At 42.0% G+C, this 23,287-nt stretch overlaps 1 protein-coding gene across 1 annotated transcript in view; it reads right to left on the bottom strand.

The window, feature by feature from the left end:
* Window positions 1–22,607, bottom strand: part of PLPPR1 (phospholipid phosphatase related 1) — a 127,219-nt gene extending 104,612 nt beyond the window's left edge. The window contains exon 1 of the mRNA XM_054003078.1: window positions 22,522–22,607. The gene's annotated coding sequence lies outside the window, so the exon portion shown is untranslated. The remainder of the gene's footprint in view (window positions 1–22,521) is intronic.
* Between the last annotated feature and the right edge of the window lie 680 nt (window positions 22,608–23,287).

Raw genomic sequence — 23,287 nt, 5'->3', positions numbered from 1 at the left:
GTTCCCAATTTTGCAATCTTTCTCTGTATAAGATTTTCCATAACATTAGATTTAAATTCTTCATTTACTAGCATATGTATAAACTGCACCATCAGTTGCTATATGAGGAAGGTCAGCCTGGTTTAGGCCAAGCCTGGATGTTTCAGAAAACCTTGACCTCAAAGCTCTGTGTGCCTGCTCAAGTGACACTGCTATGAATAGCAACACACATCCCAAAACACTCTTTGTCACTGTTCAATGAAATAAAGCCTCCAAGACTACAGGCAAGCTTCTCCACATCCACATGGCTATGACTCTGCAACAAACAGATTTTCTAAACAGATTTCAGCTCTCATCATTTTATGTGTTTTAACATGCCTGATTTACAGTCTTTTAGACATGCTGATGTTTGAAGAGATTTTTTTTTGTCACCTTGTTGCTATTGCAAACACAAACCAGAAATTAGTCGGAGATAAAACCACAATAACCAGTGGTCTATTCTGGGGGTTTGGTCTTTGTGTGTAAATTGTGCTGGCCCCAAATAATTTTGGATTTGTTTGTGAGGAGGTTGCATCAGAGGTCCTATTGTGAAACAGGGAACAGAGCAAGGTGAGGACAGCAGTTAGACCTGCATTGCAATAGGCACACAAAACACCAGAAAACCAAATCACTTTGATATGCACAAACTCACTGTTTCTCCAACAAGTCCATTAGAGATCAGTGCTCCTAAGAAGGGTTCACCCAGAGAGGCAGCCTCATGATCCTTTTTAGGTCTCCCTGCCTCCCTGGACAATACTGTCCTGTCCTCCTTCCTTCTCTGCCCTGCACAGAGGGAACCATACCTTTTGACACAAGACCGAAGATGTCCTGCTGGTCCTGCTGTGCCACCACACAAAACCAGCTTCTCTCTCATTGCTGAATTTGCATGCATTTGCTCCTCTTAACCTAGATCCCAGCTAAAAGCACAGACAGGTCCTTTGCCCACGTGTCAGGCCATTTACAAGCTGCCTTGTCTGCCACTAGAAATATTAGCAGCTGCCTATCTCATACTTACAGCTCCTTAATAGCAAGAAAATATAAACATCTTTTCAGCAGAGGTGCTTGTTTCCTTTCCAGGGCTAAAACCCTCTGCTGACAGCCTTCCTTCCCTCTATCCAGCAAGAAAACCCTCTGAAGAAGGACAAAACATTAAGTCCATATCCACACTAGCATTTCTTAACATAGTGGAAAAGGCTTCCCACAGAACATTTTAGCTGTGATTAATGCTGTGAAGACATTGGTAGGCAAAGCATGGCTGGGCAAAAAAAAGCACAAAACATTTTTCATGGATGTCACCTCCAATTAATAGATAAATCTGCTTCAGCTATTTCCATCTCTCTCTTTCTGCTCATGTGGCTCTCTAGGGAATTAAAGCCTCATAAATACATGCTTGTTTTTCTCTTCTGTACACAGAAATCACATCCAAGGGAATTCCTTGGACTGAAATGATTGGAGGTGAAAGAATGTTATAAAGAAGCACTGTATATGTGCCATTCCAAGGCAGCATTGTACCCTTTCCTGGAAACCTTGCTGTATTGCATGGACATAGTCTGGCTGAGAACCTTGAAGCACCAAAGAAAATGAATGCAGCTCCAGCTGGAAAGTGGTTTTGATGGTCACCTTTTAAACAACAGAATGCTGTCTAAAGAAAGAAAAACATTTATCTTCCAAAAAGCCATTGCTCAAAAAATAATTTTTACACCAGAAAGGCTGACTTCATACTTCTCAATAGTCTAGAATAATCACTGGTGTTCTTTTTAAAAAAAAATGCATGTAGCATTTTCACTGTAATGACAAAGAAGTGAGTTTTGCATATGGGGGGGGGGCAAGACGTGGAGGGTTAAGAAAGAAGAATAGGACAGAGCAGTAGCACCAAAAAAAAGGCAAAGTCCTTGGGTGATCAGCCTGATAGTAAAAGGGTTTTAAAATCATGGAGATTTGGGGAATTAGGCTTGGTAGACCCTGGGAAAATACCCTGGGAAAGTATAGGCCTTGTACTTGCTAGAACTGCACTGTGTAGCTACTATATGATAAATGATATAATTGTTAGATGTGATGATTGTTTAGTAATTAGATACAATTACTGTTTAATTGTAAGAATAATCATGAGAAACTGTGGTCAGGGGCTTGAGAAAGATCACAAGAAACTCATGCTTGAATAAGGTCAATGTATACAATAGAACAATACAAGTTTAATAATTAATATGTAAGTTATATAACGATAGAATATAAAATACATTCAGCTCAAAAGCCATGTTGGAGTCAGATTTGGGTCTGTACCCCTGATTCCCAGAGCTCTTCAATAAAAGCACCTGCATATAATCATATTCCGTGATTGTATGTGTTCCTGAATGCTAACAAGCCAGCAGAAACAGATTTTACCTCCACCTTGTGTAGGGGATGGACCCCAATTTGATATGACACAAAAAATCATGAAATAGGAGAAACTCCTACTTCTAACCCATGCTTCCAGGCTGTGGGTGTATCCATCAGGGACCAATGACACTTTTAACCTCACCTTCTGCCACCTGAGAGTCAACTGCTGCACAGTTTTACACGCCCTACACTCTTAACAGTCTGGCTTATTTTTAAAGCTACAGTTGTCAGAGTCAGGTGTTACTATCAGGAAGGTGAAATTAAGTAAATTTTTCTAATTCACAGTTGCGGGGACAATGCTCAAAACAGAACACTTAGGGAATATGAAACAAACAAAAGCCAAAGGAAAATCAGCTGAGAAAAAAAAAGGCTGTTCTAACTTTTTAAGCTCCCAGTGCAAAAGGCAGCAGCTACAAGCTGCAAAATCTGGCAGCTAACAAGCCTACTCAGATAAAAACAATAACTGAATCTTCCTCGTTGTCCTTAGAGTATGAAGACTTCATCCTGTGTGTCTTCACAACTGCTTGCAAACTAAGTCAGTGGTAGAAGGCACCATTTCTCTGAGGTCTAAACCTGTGAGGGACTAGAACACTCCCAATTTAGCAAGGTCAGAGGCTGAGTTACAGCTAAGCCTGTGCTCTTGAAGTTGCTGGGCATTATTTGCATCACCACATCTATTCTTCTTCCCCCATACACAAAGCTTACCATTGCCTGGGATCTCCTTTCTCTTCAACCTAGTTAAGCATGAGTGAGGGGACAGGGAAGCACTACAAGAAGCATTTGGCTACTTAACTGGTCTCTGTACAGTAAAATAGGTCTTTGTCAATACAACAGAACAAGAAACACAGCTGAGGCTACTTCTACACTATGTGAGTCACCAGAGCTTTTAGCATCCTCTTTTTACATGACTCAATTTTCTTGCAATATAGTCTTAGACTTAGCCTTTCTTAGGTAAGGTTTTAGATAGATAAAGAAATACTGGAAGTTAACAGAAGTAACAGCAGGTAAAATGGCACCCTACTTTTTGATTATATTATTATGTTTCGTTTTGATAAATGCATGCAGTCAGGACTCAGAGCATATGTATGGAAGCCAACAGGAGTTCACCTGTGCTAGGCATCAAGAGATTAAGATGACATGCTATGAATTCTTAAAAATGTAAGATATTTTGTAATAAACATAATCCAGAATGAGCATCTGAGATTAAATCCAGCCCTAGTGGGAAAAGGAAGCAACTTCAATACACTCAGTGTAAAGTAAATTGCAGTAGCAGACTTCTGGAAAGGAGACTAAGCCAGAGAATAAGGCAGCTGAGAGGATCTGAGGAGTCTGAGGGATGGTAGATCAATAAAGAGAACAGCAGAACAGATACTGAATCTCAAAAATGGAATCTGTATTGAAACTGAGGAGAGCCAGAGAGCATAGCACCACTCTTTGGTATCCACCCATGTGTAGCAGCCAGTGCATCAAATATGAGGCCCCAAACAGCATCTTATCATCCCTGTGTGAATCAGTGGTGTAATCTCAATCACCTTAAATCTAGCTGGATCAATCCCTTGTTTCCTTTTCCATGTGTTTTTCCTAGTTTATCTTCTTATACAGCAGAAGACTTCATCTGATGTTAAGGCCCATATTCCACATCGAGATTTTCTTTCACCTCTTTCCAACTGTCTCTAAAAGATGCCAGTCAGCAACAAACCATACTTCTGGTTTAAACCACTCCTTTCACCCTGTAGGCTCTAGAAGATAGCTTTTAGAAAAACACAGAAATTCTGACAAGCACACTTCTAAACAATGCTCAAAGGTTTACTGTCTATATACTCACCTAAGAGTACCACAGTGTGTATCTCTGGTTTGCTCAATGCAGAGACTTCCAAAATAATAAACCAAATTAACAACCGTGTTCAAGAAATAAAATATTTCTAAAAAATGTTAAATCAAGCTGACATTTCTTGGAGACTGACAAGAAAAATAACAGAGTAATAATTAATGTACCCTATGCTATAAGCCTTCCTTGAAAACCCTCTCATTCCATCTTACCAAAATATACCAAACTGAAATTATTGTTCTTATTATGGTCAGGTACAGCTCTTGTATTCTCTAGGCTCTACTCTCTCCTAGTTAAACTGGCAGGGCTTCAATGAAGCCAGGGCTTTTTTCCTGACTGAGATTTGGGTCTCTACCTATTAAATGAAAAATTTCAGTCCTTGCCAAGGTACAAAATTAGCTACATCTTTCAATGGTTTTCTTTCCGGGATGCAGCAAACCCCCTGTTTTTTCACTTGTTGGCTTGTAAAGCAAATCACAAAGCTTGCCAGAAATGACAAAATACACATTTTAAAGTTAATCAAGCAAAATAGATTAAACTTCAAAGGTCTGATACAATCCAAGTGTTGGTCTCTAACATCTTGTGGTGCCATCACTCTCAAACAGGAAAGTTGGCCAGGAAAAAAAAGGAAGACTGAGAGAATTGGGATTGTTCAGCTTGGACAAAAGAAGGTTAGAACATAAGAGAACCTTCTTGTACTGAAAGGGGCTAGAAGAGAGCTGGAGAGGGACCTCTGAGAAGGGCATGGAGTGATAGGTCAAGGGGCAATGGCTTTAAACTGAAAGAAGACAGGTTTAGATATTGAGAATACATTCTTGACTAAGAGGGTTGCAAGGCTGGGGTGAAACAGGAGGCTTTTTCTCTCAACATATCTTGTCTGGATCAGTGGTCACAGAGGACCAGAGCACAGTAATACCAACGAGAAGAAGGTGCTAACAATAAAATCCACTCCTGTATATTAGTCCGTCTCTTTACTGTGTGCGAAGATTAATCAAGCTCACTGAAATGAATTAAAACCCTAACTGAGGAACCTGATTGCTTTGAAAGACTGTATTTCTAAAACTAATCTCACCTCTAAGCTTCTGGGTGGCTATGAGAGTAATTCCTGTGAAACATTTTTAGGGGTGACAGGTGTAAAGAAGCACTGTTACTCATCACAGACAGGTAGCTACACATTACCAAAACAGTCACCACTGGTGCAGCATTCCCTCTTTTCCATTTAGGGAAGAAAAGGGCACTCAGACTTTGCTTTGCCTGACTCCTACAGACCACCCCACTTTGACTGTGCTGAAATGGAAATGTCTCACAGCACGAGTGAGATGTGTTGTAGATGTTAGCTTTGGTATTACTGCAAAAGAAGGACAATGCAAATAAATGTACACTGTGAAGTGAGAAGGACAGAAGAGGTTAGCTTTGATGCTTTTCCAGAGAGAGTCAAAGTCATAGGGTAGAAGATAAGCGCAGAGAGAGGCTTCAAGAGTGAGTTTGTAGCAGCGACAATATGAATCCCATGGCACAGGCAAGTGGAATCCATCAGAGAACCCAAGGGGCTAAGCTCTGCTCTTCTTCACAAGCTTTCACAGAGATGACAGAGATGCAAATGTCAGCAAAGCCTGGCATGGCATCTCCAGCTGGGCTTGTGTACAACTGGAGATGCAGAAGGTAGATATGGACTGGCAGCAGAGAACAGCACTCATAGCTGGTCCTGGTGAGGCAGCTGCACACAGGTCAAAGAGCAGGTTTTACAAGGAAAATCACATCCTCACAGGGAATAGCAGAGATGATAAAAAACACTGGAGTGCCAAGATATTCTCCCACCTTTTACCCAAAGACTGCAGGCCCTTGAAGTCTGTGCTCATATGAAGAGAGGGATGGCAATCATGTCAATTATTAACAGCCTTTTGGTGAAAAGGGAACCTGCCACTTAGAAACATACCTCCATATGTACACAATCTTCTACAAGAGAAGACTGTATGTCACATGAACTAATTTCATATACTAATTTCATATAGTAATTACATATACTAATAATATGAATTAATTTCATAATTCCATATACTTTCTCACAGTAATATTTTTTTTTTCTATATTTTCAAATTCTTCCATTTCATCATGCACAGAGGGGAACTGCCTTTCAGTTTCATGTGCTGGGTTTAAAAACACATGCATTAGAAGAATAATAAAGTTGTCTTTCTTGAAATATTTTTCATTTTGACCATGATAATTGTTTTTTCCTCAAAACCTATTTTCAAAACCATTCTAAGAAGAACTATAGCTTCTTATAAAAAAAAAAAAAAAAGGCAAGGCAGTTGCAGTCAAAAATATATTTCCCCTATAGTTTTGAGAAAAAAACTTCTATAATTGGCATATTTCATTACCAAACTCAGCTATGTTGCAATAATAAGAAGTGGGTAGCAAAGTGAGACTAAAATTTTTAAGTGCTCTTTGTTTCTAGGCTAATTTTCCATATATTATCTAGACCCTTGAGGAATACAGCAGCCTGTACTATGGTCTAAGCCACTATAAAAACACCATTCCTCAGACAAATGTCTCTGTTACATTCCCACTGCTTTTGTCGAAACCAGTGTAATTCTTTTATCCAGTCTCCCCTTTCACATACACATCTAGACAACACCTATCTCTTGTAGAACTCACCTCAAGGTTCTTCAAGCTCTGAAAACACAATATTAGGATTGATTTTCTCAGGTACCCTGCCCAGGGTGATGCTTACAACGTACGTAGTCACTGGAAATACGAGCAGCTCAGACGCCTGATCTGTACCCATTCAGCAGCAGATAAACCAAGCTTCCAACCACTGACACTGAGACTGGGATAAAAGCATCAGAGCAGTCACAGATCACACTCAATATCCCACCTGACAGCAACAGCCTCCAGGTGCTCGGCAGGTGGTGGCAAACTGCAGGATTATAAACTTACCTACAGTCTTTCCCTAATCCGTCAACAGGCAGACTCCTGACCTAAATGCATCCGAGTTCCCACCCTTTCTACTTCTGTCAACCCAATTTATATCCCCAGCACTTGCTTTCTGGCCAAATCACCAAGAAGTGAAACTTCCTGAAGAAGTCACTTAGTATTAGCAGCTCTTCAGTGTCATGCCACACCTTCCAAAAAGCTTCAGGTCTTTTTTTTTTTTTGTGCAGAGACACTAATTTGAGTTGTCTTTCTGTAAGACTGTGAAGATAGGAGACAAAGCAGAATGGAAGGTGACAACAAAAAAAGAGGTGAGCATACACTGAGGGCTGACTCAAAACAGCCAAGCACACATCTGGCTGGAGGAGAAATGACTTGATAAATTGGTGTTCACTGTTTGTCAGCATGCACAGCATATGTGCTTTTAAATGAACTGTACTGTGAAAATGTTCCCTGGAAAACATTTGAAATCAAGGCAAGATAGTCCATTTGCTTAATCTTTTATTTTAGACATTAGCCTTTTTCATGTTAAGTAAGATAAAACTTAAGTTGTTCCAGAGGATATTTAGATTAGATATTAGGAAAATTTTCTTCATTGGTCAAGCACTGGAACAGGCTGACCAGGGAAGTGGTGGAATCACTCTACCTGGGAGCGCTCAAAAAACATGGAGATGTGATGCTTAGAACACACTTCAGTGGTAGACATGGTAGTGTTCAATCAAAGGATGTTCAATCATCTACTTTTGATTGGATGACTCTAGAGGCCTTTTTCAGCCTTAATGATATATGATTCTATGTTTGCGGGGAGGGAAGCATTTGTAAATAGTGGGTCAAACCCTGACTCCACTGACTCAGTAGAAGCTTTGCCACTAAGTTCAAGGAAACCAAAGATCTAGTAAGGTCCATGAAAAATACATAGCAACAGTAAGAGGAAAGGTGGTCTGAAAGTCTCTTGCAGTAAAGTTTCTCCAAATCTGAACGAGCTGATACCAAAAGATCTACAATGTAACATGAAAAGTAGACACACATAGACTTTATTTTCCATTTATTTTTTGTTTCTGTTTAATTTTCAGGTCTGTAACAATGGCCCAGATGGGAGCTGCAAGTTTTATCATCATAATGAAGATTTATGAAAAATTACCCTTTTTTAAGTAACACAACCACTAGAAAGAGTTTGAGTGCCTGCATTAATCACTGCTTAACCTGAGCAAACCAGAAATCAGAGGAAAACACAAGTACTTTTCTATTTGGCCTAATTTCATCCCACTTAATCCACCCAATGCCGTGCAGTACATAAAACTTAGGCTATGTGCACAGGGTTATATTTCACCCTTCACATGAGACATGAGGCATCTTCTGATATAAACCTGTATAACTCCACTGCCTGCATTGTCAGCAGATCAGTGCCATGAGCTGCAAGCACAGCCAGAAAAAGAGAGGAAAAGAAACTCTGGAGTATACTTTTAAAGCTCAGATACCTTTTTAGAGGATGTTCCTGAGACATGTATTGCTATGTTTAGAACATTGACAAAGGAAACTCCCTGTCTGCTTGCATGGGAGGTCAAACCAAGAGCATATTCTGAGTGCAGTGGCAGAGCAGAGCTGTAAGTGCTGTAGGCACACCAATGAAGGAGCTGCATGACCATAATCCTGACATAACAGCTCTGCAGCATAGGGCTGGTTTAGAGATATGACATTCTGTGTTAACATATGCATGAGTTGCTAAATTGTTTGAGCTTGGTCCACCCTGGAAAAGCTTTTTGATTTGATGCTTTTCATTTTGGCAAACAGTTTTATTGCAGCCAGTTTTTCAAATTGTCAAATTATCTTTCTGAGCAAATATAGTAGTGCTACAACACATAAGAATGAGTGAGTCAGTAAGCATTTGGTTTTCCATTTTCTGAGATGTTTTGTCTGAAATAGGAAAGCACTTTTCACATGCAGCCTTAATGGGGCTAGCAATTGCTCTGGTCACTGGTGAAGGACATTCTTTGTAATGAGTACTGGAAATATCAGTATTTCCCTATGCAAGACTCGAAACATAATCATAATTGACTTTATCTATTTATCCTCATGCCCCCGAGGAATATCTGGGGGGGATCCCATCTTCTGCTCAGCCTGGAAGGTGTAAGAGAGACCAGCTCTCATTCTGGTAATGTTCTGTCATTGCCAAAACAACTGATGCTCACAAAACCACTATCTTTAACACCATTCCATTCCATTCCATTCCATTCCATTCCATTCCATTCCACTCCATTCCATTCCTTTCCTTCTCTACCTCCACTTCACATCATTATCATTTGCCTTCTCCCCTCTCACTGAAATCCCAGCTCTATCTGAGGTAACTCATACTCATCAAACACGGATATAGTGTGCATACTATTAAATGCAGAGTTTTGCACAATTTTCAGCCTAAGAGCTACATCCTCCCAGCAGCTCAGCTGTTTTCAAGCTGTCACTGCTCAAATGTTCACTCATTGTTTACAGCAAACTGATAAAACAGGGCAGGAACTGCTTCTGCTACACTAATGCAGAGGGAGAGAGAAGTCCTGAAAATTAGTTTCCAGTTTCCACCTGTCACTCACTTGAACTGAAATACTTCCATTACCCACTGTGCTTAACAACTTATCAACAAAACCATCTAGCAGAAGAGCTGTTGGAAGGCTTAAAAGCAAAATAATTTTTAAAAACTACCAGTCTTGAGTCGCTCATGGCTTGAACAAAACTTTGAGTCTCTCACTGAGGCTCTTAAGGCTTAAAAAACCTCAGAAGGGGCAATTGCTACCAAGAATGCCTTAACTAATATTTCCCAGTAATCTCACTTCTCTTTTCTGACATGATGCAGAAACTGAGGAAGTTTCAGCTTCTCCCTTCTGTCATCATCACAGCTAGATAAAACCAAAACTATAAGACACAAAGGTAAATTAGGATTGAGAAGACCAGTGTATTAAGGAAGTCCAAGGCTGGAAGGCTGAATATCCAAGCAGGATGATCAGAGAACACCAGACTCCTCTGGTAGCCAAGCTGGGAATAAATCTAAAAAGAACCTGATGCTTGGCAGACAGACTGTTGAACACTTTGCTACTGAATTCCTGTAAAGAAACAAACCCCAAAAGAGCTGCACAACTTGGATAATCACATTGAAGTATTCAAGCAGAAAAAAACTGGAAGTTCTGGTACATGAAATGTTGTTGAGGAGGATGAAGGACATCAACAAGACTGGTTCGAGTCCTGAGGTGCACACCCCACACATCTGACTTGAGGGCAAAGGGTGTGGACAGAGGAGAGAAAAATGCTTTTTTTCTATTACAAGATGATAGAGGAGATGACAAGGGACAAAGCACCACATAAAAAAACCATGCTAGCCTGAAGTCTCGGAGGACTCAGGTATCCTGATCTCCTTCATCTCTCTCTGCTTCTGTAGCCATTCAATGCCAATCAAAACCCATACAGACATTGGTGCTACCATTTCACTGGGGCACAAGATGCACAAATCCCAAAATGTGCTCTTCTGTCCTGTAATGAACTTTACCTGAAAAAGTACTCTCACTGTGCTCCCTCTGTTCTGATTAACGTAACATTGACTGACTCATTCACCTCTTCTCGTAAAACAGTGTAGATTTCATTCCTGATTTCTATTTCTCTTGTTGAATGCTTTATAATAAAGATAAATAAATAAACTTTCCCTTTTAAACTTATTTTTAAAATTATCTGCATTGCTGACTGGTTTCTGCTGAAGATCATCAAGCTAAATGGAATTCTACAAGCAATAATAATCAGAATTTTGCTATGGCTATCCATACCTACTTTGAATAACAAGGAAGAAGAATGGCCATTTCAAAATTATTGTAATATTTTTTAAAAATCATTCCACCTCACATCATTGCAAACAGCAAGTGTGCCCTCCATGGACTCCATGGTAAAATTTAGTTTGAGACCTGTGTAATGGGATTTAAAGCTGAACAGCTGTTTTGCTAGCCCTCTGTACTAGGCAAACATCTTAGAACCAGGAACCAGCATGATCTCAGCAGGAATTTTGAAATCAGAAAATACATATCAAAAGAATAATGAGTAGCCTCTCACTCAACAAATCATTCTGTTCTTTTGAAAATTATTTAAAGTACTCCTGTCTTTGGAACTCACATTGCTCACACTTAGAAGCCAATTTTCCTGCCCCATAAGAGGGATAACGCAACCAAACGTCTGCTCTCAGGTGAGTGAGTGCATTTTAGATCTGTGAAACCATTTCATTGAGTTATTCAGTCAAGAACCCCATGAATAACTTTGGACCAGATTAAGTCATCTTTCATGACTGTGAGATACATCCATCAGACTGAGTCTCTGACAGCAGCAGATATTGTCTCTACTGTATAAATGAAGACAAGGGAGTAATTCCTCTTAAGATAAATGAAGCCTTACCATTATAAAAGGATGGCAACATTAAGGAAGTGTTATGAAGATGTTAGTTTCCCAAGAAGAAATGATTGAAGAAGACAAGGCTGGATGTTTGCCAAAGTGATATGTGGTAAGCAAAGGAAGACTTAGAGAAAGCCAACCAAGAAAGAGTCTGACCTAAAACACTAGTCAAGTAGCAATTTCTACTATCAGAAACAAACTCTTAAAAATGCTTAGGGAAGAAAAATGCAAATTTTGTCAGAAATTTTCTTGCTGCTAATGCCTAAGTCTACTATGAAAAAGTCAGTCCCTGTATGTGTTTCATCAACTTCACCACTGCTACACTGTCCTTAGAGGCAGAATGTTCTCCCCTTTGGCTGTCACACTCTCTTTGCACCAGGCAGCTGAGCTGAGGCAGGAAGTGCTGTCCTAGGAGGGCACGGATATTGTGGACATTCAACTGCTGCCAGGAGTGTGGCAACCAGCAACAAAACAATTTCAAAGCAAACACCCCTCACAGTTCATCAGGGTGTAACGACCATGTGAGTGTTGATGCCGTCGTGGATGTGGGTAATACAGATCTCAGTCATGTGATGAACAACATATTCCAACTTTTGGCCTATCTCCAGATCACTAGGGATGTACTAACATCTATCGCTAATTTAACTTTGTCTAACCCAAGATGGAATACTGTTTATGTCAACTATTAATTAAAACTATCTATAGTAATTATTCTCAAACATCAGTTATCTGACAATTAAATTATTTTTGAACACTGAAAGAATGCTTATAGGGCTGCTGGGCTGCAAGACATTATGGAATGAACTCCTTCTTGAAATGGATTAATTGATGTCATAAGAGATTTGTTTTTCCTTTGAGCAACCCTCTGGTGTTGATTCCAAAGACAAGAGCATTTGATTGGATAAATGACTGCAGATTAATTTCAGGTCATTATGTACTGGAAAATACAGACTGTCACACCAGGAGATGCAGAGCCACTGCTATTAAAAAAATGTCAGCAAGTTTCTATACCATTTCCTTGACCCAAATATTCTTATTTAGAGAACAAAAATAGCAGGATGACAATGAAATTGATGCTATTTACTTTTTTTTTTTTTTTTTTTTTCCAGTCAGGGTCTCTTTCTGTTGCTCTTTGTTCAGACTGACATTAATATTTCTTCATGCAAATAATTATTACTCCTATGGTGATTAGAAGTGAGATCTGATATCATGCTTAGGCAACAAGATTGTTACAGGTTTTATAAAAAAATAGAGTGTCTCAATCGTCTATTTCAAAAGCTGTTAGAGTGGCTGGAAAATCTGCCTTTGGTGGTCCTTTTTGTGTAGGGATAAATGCAGTCACTTCCTGAGGCACCTCAGGCAATACTGAATAAATGCAATGCACCCACTTCACATTGCTGCTGCTCTGTGGAATTCTAGCTGTGCTTTCTATTCTCTTAAGGGGCTGCTGAATCCAAAGGAAAGAGTAGCAGAGGGGCTGGGGAACACAATTTTGGTCAACAAATCTAGCAGGTAGTTTCAAAATTGAACTCTGGGTAAATAAAATTACTGAAAGAAACTGAAAACCATGAAGAGATAAAAGTGATACAAAGAAAATAAAATATTTCAGTATATCTGAAATGATACCCTATTTTCCTCCTGTTATCAAGAAAAACAGCTTTTGGCTTTGGTGAACCCAAAATAATTTTCTTCCCAGCTCCTGGTTCTTTCCATCACTGAACCACAAACTCATGAAATTCTCTTTAAATATCCAAATGAACACAGAAATACACACAAACAAAATTAGCAGACACGGGGGTCCTTCACTAGATCCTTAATTCGTTTTTCTACTTCAAACTCCACATTCCTTCTCTAGATTCCAAAGTCAAAAGTTGAATCTTCTCTTCCAAATTCATGGTGCTAACACAACACAGAAAAACAGATAAACCCTTGCACCCTCAACTGGAAACAAACAAAATAAACAACCCTCCCCCCCAATAATGCTATGCAAAGTGGTATATAATTATATGTTTGCAATTTTAAGTAAACATAAAAGAAGATCTCAAAAGAAACAGCTCTACAGAAAAAAAAAAGAAAATGCTTAATATTTGTACTTAAACTTTTCAAATTTGAGTAATTTCTGGCAGAAATCTGTATGTTGCAGAATTTTATTTTGCTATGGAAACTGCCTGAATAAGAGAAACAAAGCCACAGACCAACCATTTCTAGTCAAAACTTCCTCCTCTCTCATGCAAATCATACAAGTCCTCGAACAGCTTCTCTTTAAAGATCATATCCTGCAGCACAGGCACAGCTTTTCTCACTGAACACCTGTGAATTAGTAATATTCTGCAACTGCCTTGTGTGATCTGTGACCAGACATAAGTGGTGCCCAGGCAGCTCCCCAGCCCTGAGAGCTGAGCCTGTGGTTGTCCAGGTGCCGCCTCTGATGTGGATTACACCTCCTCTGGGACATGGGCAGCAGGGCAAATTAACGTGTCTTTTAGCCACCTCAGCATCACTGTTACAGCTCCTTTATAAAGCTCAAGCTGAGTATCACTGAACCCCTAATTTCCTTTTCTTCCACAGCTGCTGCTGTCCTTATCTAACCTCAGGTACCGGAGCGTTTCTGAGCTGTTTCTGTGATGTTTGGGTCCCTGGCTGCACGCGCTGGGGCGTGCACCAGGGCAGCAGCAGATGTACTGTGTGTGACAGCCCCACACAAACAATGGCATCTCTCCCCTCACTGCTGCAGCAGTGCCTGAAATGATTATTTACAAATGATTTGTCTCGTGCATTTTTGGCAGCCTTACAGTAATAATGTGGTGGCCACAACCCATGACACACCTCTAGCTTTCCCAAAACCACAGGCTGCGCCAAAGGGCTGCCCTCTTCTGATGCTCATCAGCACAGAAAACCAACCTGCAACCATGAAGCCAGGACACCACTTAATGGCTGGAATGGATGATCTTACAGGCCTTTTCCAGATTCAGTGGCTTTATGATTCTATGTTTGCATTCAGAGTATGTAGCCTGTGCAGGCAGCAGATAGTAGGGTCTCAGTGAAAGCCTCAGGAAGCTGGGTATTTCTTGAGTGGCACTTTATTTTTCTGGTATTTGATTTGCTGAAAGACACTACCTGCTTGTGATGGCTTTCATGACTGGCAAATTGTGTTATATCTACTCATATCTTTTGAAATAGCATTCACTGTATTCTCAAGATAACTGAGAACAATTTGTGTGAGTGATGCAAGGATGTGAAACCATCAGTTTGTGGCTTACATTTGCATTGTGAAGAACTGAAATTCCCTTGACTCAGACCAGTGTTTGAAGTATAATGCTGGAGACTGGTTATTTTTGTCTGACCTGGTCCTGCTTTTAAGAAACATACCCATTATAACCATATATTTTTAAGTGGAACCCATTCTACCAGCAATTCAAATCCCTGAATACATCAGTTGCTACAATTAACCAGTGACAAGTAATTTTTCACACCCAGTTCTTTAAAATCTGTTCCACTTTTCACCAAGATTGATTACAACCAGAAGTTCTGCAATCTAGCAAAGGTTTGAGCCACTTGACATCTCCCTAAGTCACAACAAAGTGATCTGCACACTCTCCTGTTCAGCACATGTGTGTTTTCCTTGTTGAACAACAGCATTCCCAGTAGAGTGAATAGCAAGACACCTCCTCAAGTGTCTCCTTCAAAAGCACTGGTGTGCTCAAAGTAATCTGTGGGCATGGTCCTTACAAAGAAAAAAAGACATTTGGGAACACTTTGCTACAAATGACATTTGGGGGCAGACTGCGGGGCTGTTACCCCACGGCTCTGTATTTTGTAGGTTGTCCTGCTCTTGTCCTGCTTCTCCTCAGGTCTGCTTGCTGACCATGGTACATCACGAGGTAGGAGAGCTCCTAGCACAGGAGACCACGAGCTTGTACAGCAGGTTTGCACTGCGAGAGGCAAGACTCCTTCACAAGACTGTGTAAACTCTAAATTGTTCTTCTGGCTTCATTTATCCAAATTGCCATCACAACAGTGTTATTCTGACAGGGTAATGAGTGTATTTCATCAGTATTACAAGCAATCTTTGAGCACAAAAGAGAGTGATTTAGGTGTTCTAGAGAAGAAAATGTATCCTTTTACAACTACTCTTCATTTTTCCAATACTTTGCCTTTCTCCCATAACTTATTCTCATGAGATGCTCTAAAAATCCCAGTTGCATTATACAAAATTATATTTTTCAAGTTTCTTGCAAAATATCTCAGTTAATTAAGAACAAATAGCTTAGTTTCTCTTCAGTTCACGTTTTACTAAATGTCCCCCTCCACACACAATGAATGGAACAAAGTCTGGAACAAGCAGAAAAACAAGTTACCATAGAAGAGCTACCAGCAATTACTTACTAAATACAATAAATTATTGTATATCTGGAAATTAAATGTACTTCATTTTGTTTTCACTGAGTATTTTACAAGTGTGGGTGACAGAAGCACAGAGCAGAATACAAATGTGGTAAAATTGTCTCTTGCAGTATCTGTGTTTCCATCGAAGTTGGATTTTTTTTCTCCTCCTCTCCTTTTGATAAATTTAAACTGATGGATGGTGAAGCAGGATTCTGATTAACTGGAGCCTCAGTTAAGCAGCAAAAAGCAGCAGAACAAACATCTGGAAATTTCACACTGCAATCTCATGCTCCTGTTTGAGTTACTCAACAGAGCAGCTCTTCTAAGAGAGTCCAACCCTCAGTTTCTGTAGAAACCTGTCAGCTTTGAGAGGCATTCAGGTCCACTCACATGAGAGTCTGCCAGAGCCAACCAGACATGAGATTCAGACATGCTTCTGGAGACTTATACGACATCTGTCTTCAGACAGGAATTAAGCTTTATTTTGCAATTGTGCAGAGCTCAATTTCAAAATCACTTCCACCCTCTGAGGTTCTAACAGTGGAGTTAGAGCTATTAAGAGAGTTGGTGTCTCACAGGCATTTGCCATGATTTCTGTAAAACCTCTTTGTCTTCAATGGCACGAGCCATTAATGATAAATGTTGCTCCCCCATTGGATAACTTTTCTGAGCAAAGGATCAGCCTTCCACTTGCTAGAGCACAGCAAAGAGAAAATAAAGTCAAAGAAGGCGTTGTCAAGGCTATTTAAACAAATGGCCTAAAGGAGTAGAGGATGTATGGCAGTGTGGCACACTGTATGGTCTTGAATAACACTGATACCCTCTAAACAAGAAAAGCAGAAACCCTACTTCAAAAGCAAAGGCTAGCCAAGTCCCGCAGCTAGCTTTAAACCTCTATCTAGCAGACACACTTCTGTTATTCGGCAATGAGTGGCATGACTTTATAGTTTATGCTGGTCTTCAGATCTCTAGAGGAGATGTTAAGTCTTCAGCTCTCTAGAGGAGATGTTAAATCAATGATCAGCACGTTTCTGCACATAGATCTGTCTTGAAGCTAATTCTCATTCTGCTTAAGATAACATAGCACAAATCCTTCAGGAAAATGGATCAAAACACTGTCTTATACATATAAGTCCATTCTGTCCCCACTCCTCTACCTGTGACCACCCCCTTCTGACTAAGTTCTTGATCAATCTGGTACAATTTTCACCATAATCAGAAAGTATGGCAGGTCCACAACACATTCCACATGCTTTTATGGGATGTCATGCACCCTACACTAATGAAGCTTGACCCTTTTGAAATAAAATACAGGAAAACCACTTGGGTAAGTTATCTTGCGCTTCAAGAGGTTGGGCAGACATTGGTCCACTTGCTTATTAGGGAAAAAAGTAGTGCAACAAGTCAACTATAGGAACAATGCTACCCTCCATTCTCTAGACTGTGTGGAATTGCCCCATCACTGTTACGTGTGATTCATAGAATCATAGGGTTGCAAGGGACCTTTAAACATCATCTACTAGCAAACCTTCTGCCATGAGAAGGGACACCTTGCACTAGACCAGATTGCTCAGTGGTCTTGAACACTTCCAGGTATGAGACATTCACAACTCTGGGCAACCTGTTCCAGTGCCTCCCCACCCTCAGACTAAAGGCTTTTTCTTCTAAAATCTAATTAAACCTATCCTGTTTCAGTTTGAAGCCATTCTCCCCTATCCTGTCACTACATGCTTTTGTAAAGACATCTGGTTGCTTACAACACCCGCCAGATATTCAGCTCTGTTTTGACAGGTACAGGCTACCAATAAAGCAGTTTTCCAAGAAGGGAGAAAACAGTTGAATGCTGACCCCATATCTAACAACCCAGATAATGCTTATTCAGAATAGATAGTAGAAGTCAGATTCTGTAGCCTCTCCTTTTCAGCCCCATGTCCATCCAATAGATGTTGATGGCAGCAGAATTTTTACAAAAGCATGAGATTTTCAAAATCAGGACATTCATTGTAGTGCAACAAACAACAGTGCCCCTCACAATGGTTCTCTCAGCTGCTGTCAAGCAAACATTTCTGAAAAGCACCACTGAAAAACAAGTTTCACTCTGGATATGCAAACCTAGCAAACAACACCTTAATAGGGAAGAGAGAATATGTGAGTGAGCTATAGCACCAACTCCAATGGCAATAAACATGCTGGTCATTATTTCTGTGTTTATGCTCCATTCCAAACATTTATCTATTAAAAACTCCAAGAGCTTTAGGTGTTGTTCAGAAAACATCTGGGTTTCCAAATTGATGTTGGCACTCAGTCTTTTCAGTGGTAAGATTAAAAACAAAACAAAAAAACCCAAAACCAAACCAAACCAAAACATTTTTAAAAATGCCCTGTGATGGTACATGGCTAAGTCTGAAGAATTCGAAGTAACATCAAGTGAGGCTATCTGAAGAGCATGTAATTCCTCCAGGGTGGGAAAATTCAAAGCACAGAGCATCACTTATATCCAGGCAGAGACATAGCAGACCCTATGCAGCAGGCTCTGGAGAACTAACCTCCCAGCTGCCAAACAGAGAACTGAACTGAACTGATTTAACTCACATGAGAATCTCACCTGGGAAGACATGAGTCTAAAACATGGCAAAGATTTCAAAGGAAGTCATAACCTGGGGTGTCCTCACTTACTCGCTTTCTACGAAATAAGCATTCTGGTTTCAGACACTCAGAACAAGGTGGCACAGCTGATTTCACCACCCTTGTGTCTAAGTGTCGTGGCTTGAAATAGAAGTGAATTTTTTTTTCAAAAAGTTAAGTCAAATCAATCAGTAGTCAAGTTTAGATATTAGCACCTAGAGTGACCACTGAAAGTATGGACACGCCTCTGAGAACACAGGGCGTTAAAAGCAAGAACTCCCAGGAGAACTGTCTCTTTGGTTCTGGTTGTCAGAGAGTGCAGTGCAGACTCTCCCCTGCCCAGGCACGGGCTGGGTGGGGGAGGGGAAGCCACGTGGTCTGGTCCAGGTAGGCCGAAAGAGCTAAAAGTCTAGAACTGAGCCAGCTCCTGCAGACAGAAAAGTAGAAAGAAGCAGAGATGCCTTTGTCCCCACCCCCCAGAGAGAAAGAGACAGAGAGCCTGACGGCACCAGGAAATTTGCCAGCAGAGGAGAAGGAGAAAGGGGGGGGATGATGCCCAGTGTGGGAGTCGAGAATGCTGGACAGAGATTTCAGCCATCCAGGGAGTCTGAACTTTTAACCCTTTCCTGGGAAATGAGGGCTTTATAAAATATTACTCCTCCTCAGTATGTAGTAGAAGAGAGACAGTCCAGGACCTGAGATGTTAGAAAAAGAAATTTTTAAGTAGAAAGAGATGATGGAGTAGCTTTTGGCTAGACTTTTCTTATTAGCCATAAACTGAACCAAATTCTCCTGCAATACAGACTGCATTTTAGGGGGATGCAGTGGTGACCCAAGGAGACCTGCTTCAGCAACCACCAGCACAGGAATGGCAACAACAGAAGAAAGCTGAAGAAAAAATAGTAATGCCCTCTATCTTCAGGAAGAAGATGATCTCTGTTCCTGGACCCTTGGCCCCAGGGGAAAATGGGGGGGACTGTAGTCCCAAGATGAGAAGCTGAACTGTTGTCTCTTTTGGTCCATGGCAAAGCATCCTTAAAAGATCCCTATGAGCAGTCTGTCCATGCACAGTAGTGAGAGCACTGTGACATAGAAAAAAAAGTGTCACACTGGCAGATTTTCTCCGGGCGGTTGCCATGTGTAACATAAAAACACAAGAAGTAGCAACTGTATTTCCTGGGGGGTCTGTGGCACAAGAGAGACTTCTCTCTCCCTTAATAGACTAAATATTGATTATCTGAAGAGTAGTAATTTAATCAGGAATCCCGAGTAATGTTTCATAGTAGTTGTTTTAAAAATTAAGAAGAAGAGGGGTGGTTTAGAGGGTCTTCATCCTAGATTTAATGTGTGTGTCTTTTAGCAGTAGTAGTATTTTAATAAAGTTTTTTTCCTTTGTTATTAAGCTTAAGCCTGCTCTGCTCTATTCCTAATAACATCTCACAATATTTATTTAAGAAAGTGTATTTTCATGAAAGTGCTAGCATTGCACCAGTATCAAACCATAACAGTAAACTAGTCGAGAATTGACCATGTATCACCGACTTGCTGGGCACAAACCAGGACAGAGTGAAAAGACAAGTACATAAATCTTCTGGCATCAGCACTACAGAATTTATCTTTGTTCCACCTTTATTTTGAGGAAACAAAGATGGGGGAAAATAATCTTGAAGGCAGATCTTACTCTTGAAGAGTCACCAACTGAAAAAGTTTCTTTTACCATAACTTTGGCCAGTACACATAGGACAGCATGAGTGGAAAAAAGAAATGTTTCTTTTAAGCACTGATGACATGTAGCTGTTTTCCATTAGAGAAGTTTGCACATCTTGAGGGTCTAGTGCCACAATAAGTGACAATTCCACAATGAAATCCCAAAGTGATATTCACAATAGCTCCTTGTGAACACAATTGGAAAAACAAATGTCCTCCATGCTGTTTTATTATCCACACAACTGCAAGATATTTGTGGCTGCAGAAAGTATTAAGAAGAAAAACTAGAGCACAGGAAAGTAGGCTAGTCAGTTCAACATACTATCTGATGGAAGTAATAATTATAGATATGTCTGCCAATTTTAAAAAACTCACAAAGTACAATGGTAGGTAAACTCTTACCCTTGAACAAAGAGGCAGGGAAGAGTGAGCAAAGAAAAAAAAATTACAACCAAAGCTGGGAAAGAAAACTGAGGTACAGTACTAAATATAAAATCCACTGAAAATTCAGAAGTCTCCTTCTGCTATGAACTCTCTCAACCCAGACAAAATGTCTCCAGTTACAGACCAAGCAAAAGGTTCTGTAACCAAACAGATGTGACTACATGACTGAAGAATTAAGGATATGGCTCCCTACTAGTTCCTTCTCTCCTCTGGTGCTTCACCAATCAGAAAAAAAAAAAATCTTTATTGTGTGTTGAAATAGGTTAAGCACCAACATACAGTACAGTTTTGACCAGATTCTTGTAGTAATTCTACACATGGATACATATACATATGAAACAAATTCACATCCACCATATAAAAGGAGAAATGCCACTTGCTATCATCCTTGCTGATACATGTTTGTTTAGTTATCTTTTTCAGCATCACTGGTTTTCTACTCAGAGTGGGCAAAAGCCAACATTGAAATATGCCACGTGAGAGTCAACAATGAAAGAAAGGAATACAAATAAATATGGGAAGGTAGTAAGGAGCTGTTGTCATAGTTCCCAGTGCTTGACAGATCCTCAGTTGATGTAATTTTTGTTCTTTTTCCTCTCCTGTGTCAAGCCTTGAAAGCAGATTCTCTTCCTGTACAGTATATTCAGATTTACCTGTAGACAAATGCATAAAGGACTTCCCCCAAGGTCTTACCAAGTCTTTATTTTCAGAAACAACCAACCTAAAAATCAGACCTGAGGGCAGCAGACATGACTTAAAAGAGAGGGAGGTCCACAGCAATGTCCTCAGATTAAACAGAATACTGAAATTTAAAGGCTGAGGGGAATCACACTAAGTAGCCTCAGCCTCAGAGGTAACCCCTTCTGCAGTAACTCCTATGGAAATCTACCTTCCCAAAGCAGGCACAAAACCCCCACTGTACAAGAATGAAAGGTTTTAAAAAACACTCAGTCTTGTGCCCAAGTAGGAACAGGCAGAAATCTGTGCAAAGAGCCGTAACCTCTGTTTTTTCTCACCATGCCCACCTCATTTGCAGTATTGGGGATGTCTGTTGGGGTCCCTGCTCTGTCCCAGGTGCCTTCATGCCCCACAAAAGACCACACAGCATGCAGGACGAGCGCTGTTACTCTGACATATTTATTTCTCAAGTACTCACCCACAAGGAGCTAGAGAACTACTGTACAACCTTAGAGCTTGGAGTGGAAATATCATCTCTCTGCCAGCAAACTGACATTGACAGCTGATTAAAATGCCTGCATTTCTCTCCTTTCCCCACCACGGAGGTTTTGCAGAGATGCAAAAAGACCGAGTGTCAGGGGTCTCTCAAAGCATCCAAACCTGACAGGCACATCGCACACGGTGACATTTTAGCATCTGCTCCAAAGCATCTCTCCCCGCATGCGGCGCGTCCATCACGCCCTGCTGCCGCCGCCGCAGCCTCCTCCCGAACCGCAGCCCACCCGCACGGCCCCGCAGCTCGGCGGCACCGGCGGCGGAATCCTTTGCCGGGAGGGGTTCTCGGGGGTGTTCCCGGGAGGATTCCCGAGGGAAAGGGCGGGAGAAGGTCCACTCAGCACCTGCCACGGGAAAAGCGGCGATGCCCCCGCGCCGCTCCCGCCATCCTCGACACCGATCCCACCGCATCCCGCATCCTGCATCCTGGCCCGCTCTGCAGCACGGCGCGGGGAAGCCTCCGCCTTGCCTCGCCCCGGCCCCCGCCACCCCCCCGCAGCCCCCTCGTCCGCCAGTCCCACAGGGGCATCCCCCGACGGGCCCCCGGCCCCGCTCACCCCGCGGCGCGGCGGCCCCGCTACGGGCAGCGGTCTCCGGGAGGGCGGGCGGGCAGCGCTCGCCGGCCGGGCATCGTGGTCCGCCCTCCGCCGCGGCGGGGAGGGCCGGCTCCGGGACTCCCTCCCTGCGCCGCCTGCTTCCTTGTCCTCCTCGCCCCTTCCCGCCTGGATTCTCCGCAACGCTGCCCGGAGAAGAACAGGCTCAGCTCCCTCCCTCTGCCGCTCCTCCTCTGCTTTCCCGGGCACCGGACCCGGCTCCAGCCCCCGCCTGGCGGCGGGGCGGAGGGAGGGGACAGGGGCCGGCCAGGAGGGGCGGGCGGAAGGGAGGGGAGAGAGAGCGGGACCCCCAGAGCCGCCGCGATTTCCCAGCTCGACCTCTTCCCCGGGGCTGTCCCCTCCCTGTGGGCAAAAGCAGGATCCGGCGTCCGGGGACATCGCTACCTGTCCTTGGCGGTGGCCGGCGGACTCTGGAGGCAGCCGGACATCTCTCCCGGTTGCTCCTGCCCCAGTCCCGCTGAGGGGAGCACGATGCCCCGGGGGCTTCGCCGGCATCACAGCAGCAGGACTGCATCGGGGGCAGAGGGATGCGGTCTGGTGCTCCCAGGATACCCTGGGCTAGAGGAGCCCTACAGCCTGGAGCAGAGCGGCGACAATGAGGTGGGATGCAGTCCTGGTCCAGGCGTTGGCCGTACTGGCGTGCCTCCTTCCCCATGCCTCATGCAGGGCACCGGGCAGGACTGCAACGCTGCTGCACGGTGGTATTGTC

Source organism: Vidua macroura, chromosome Z (assembly GCF_024509145.1).
Source record: "Vidua macroura isolate BioBank_ID:100142 chromosome Z, ASM2450914v1, whole genome shotgun sequence".
NCBI lineage: Eukaryota > Metazoa > Chordata > Aves > Passeriformes > Viduidae > Vidua > Vidua macroura.
Note: the sequence above shows the minus strand (reverse complement) of the source record. Positions and strands in the feature narration are given on the sequence as shown.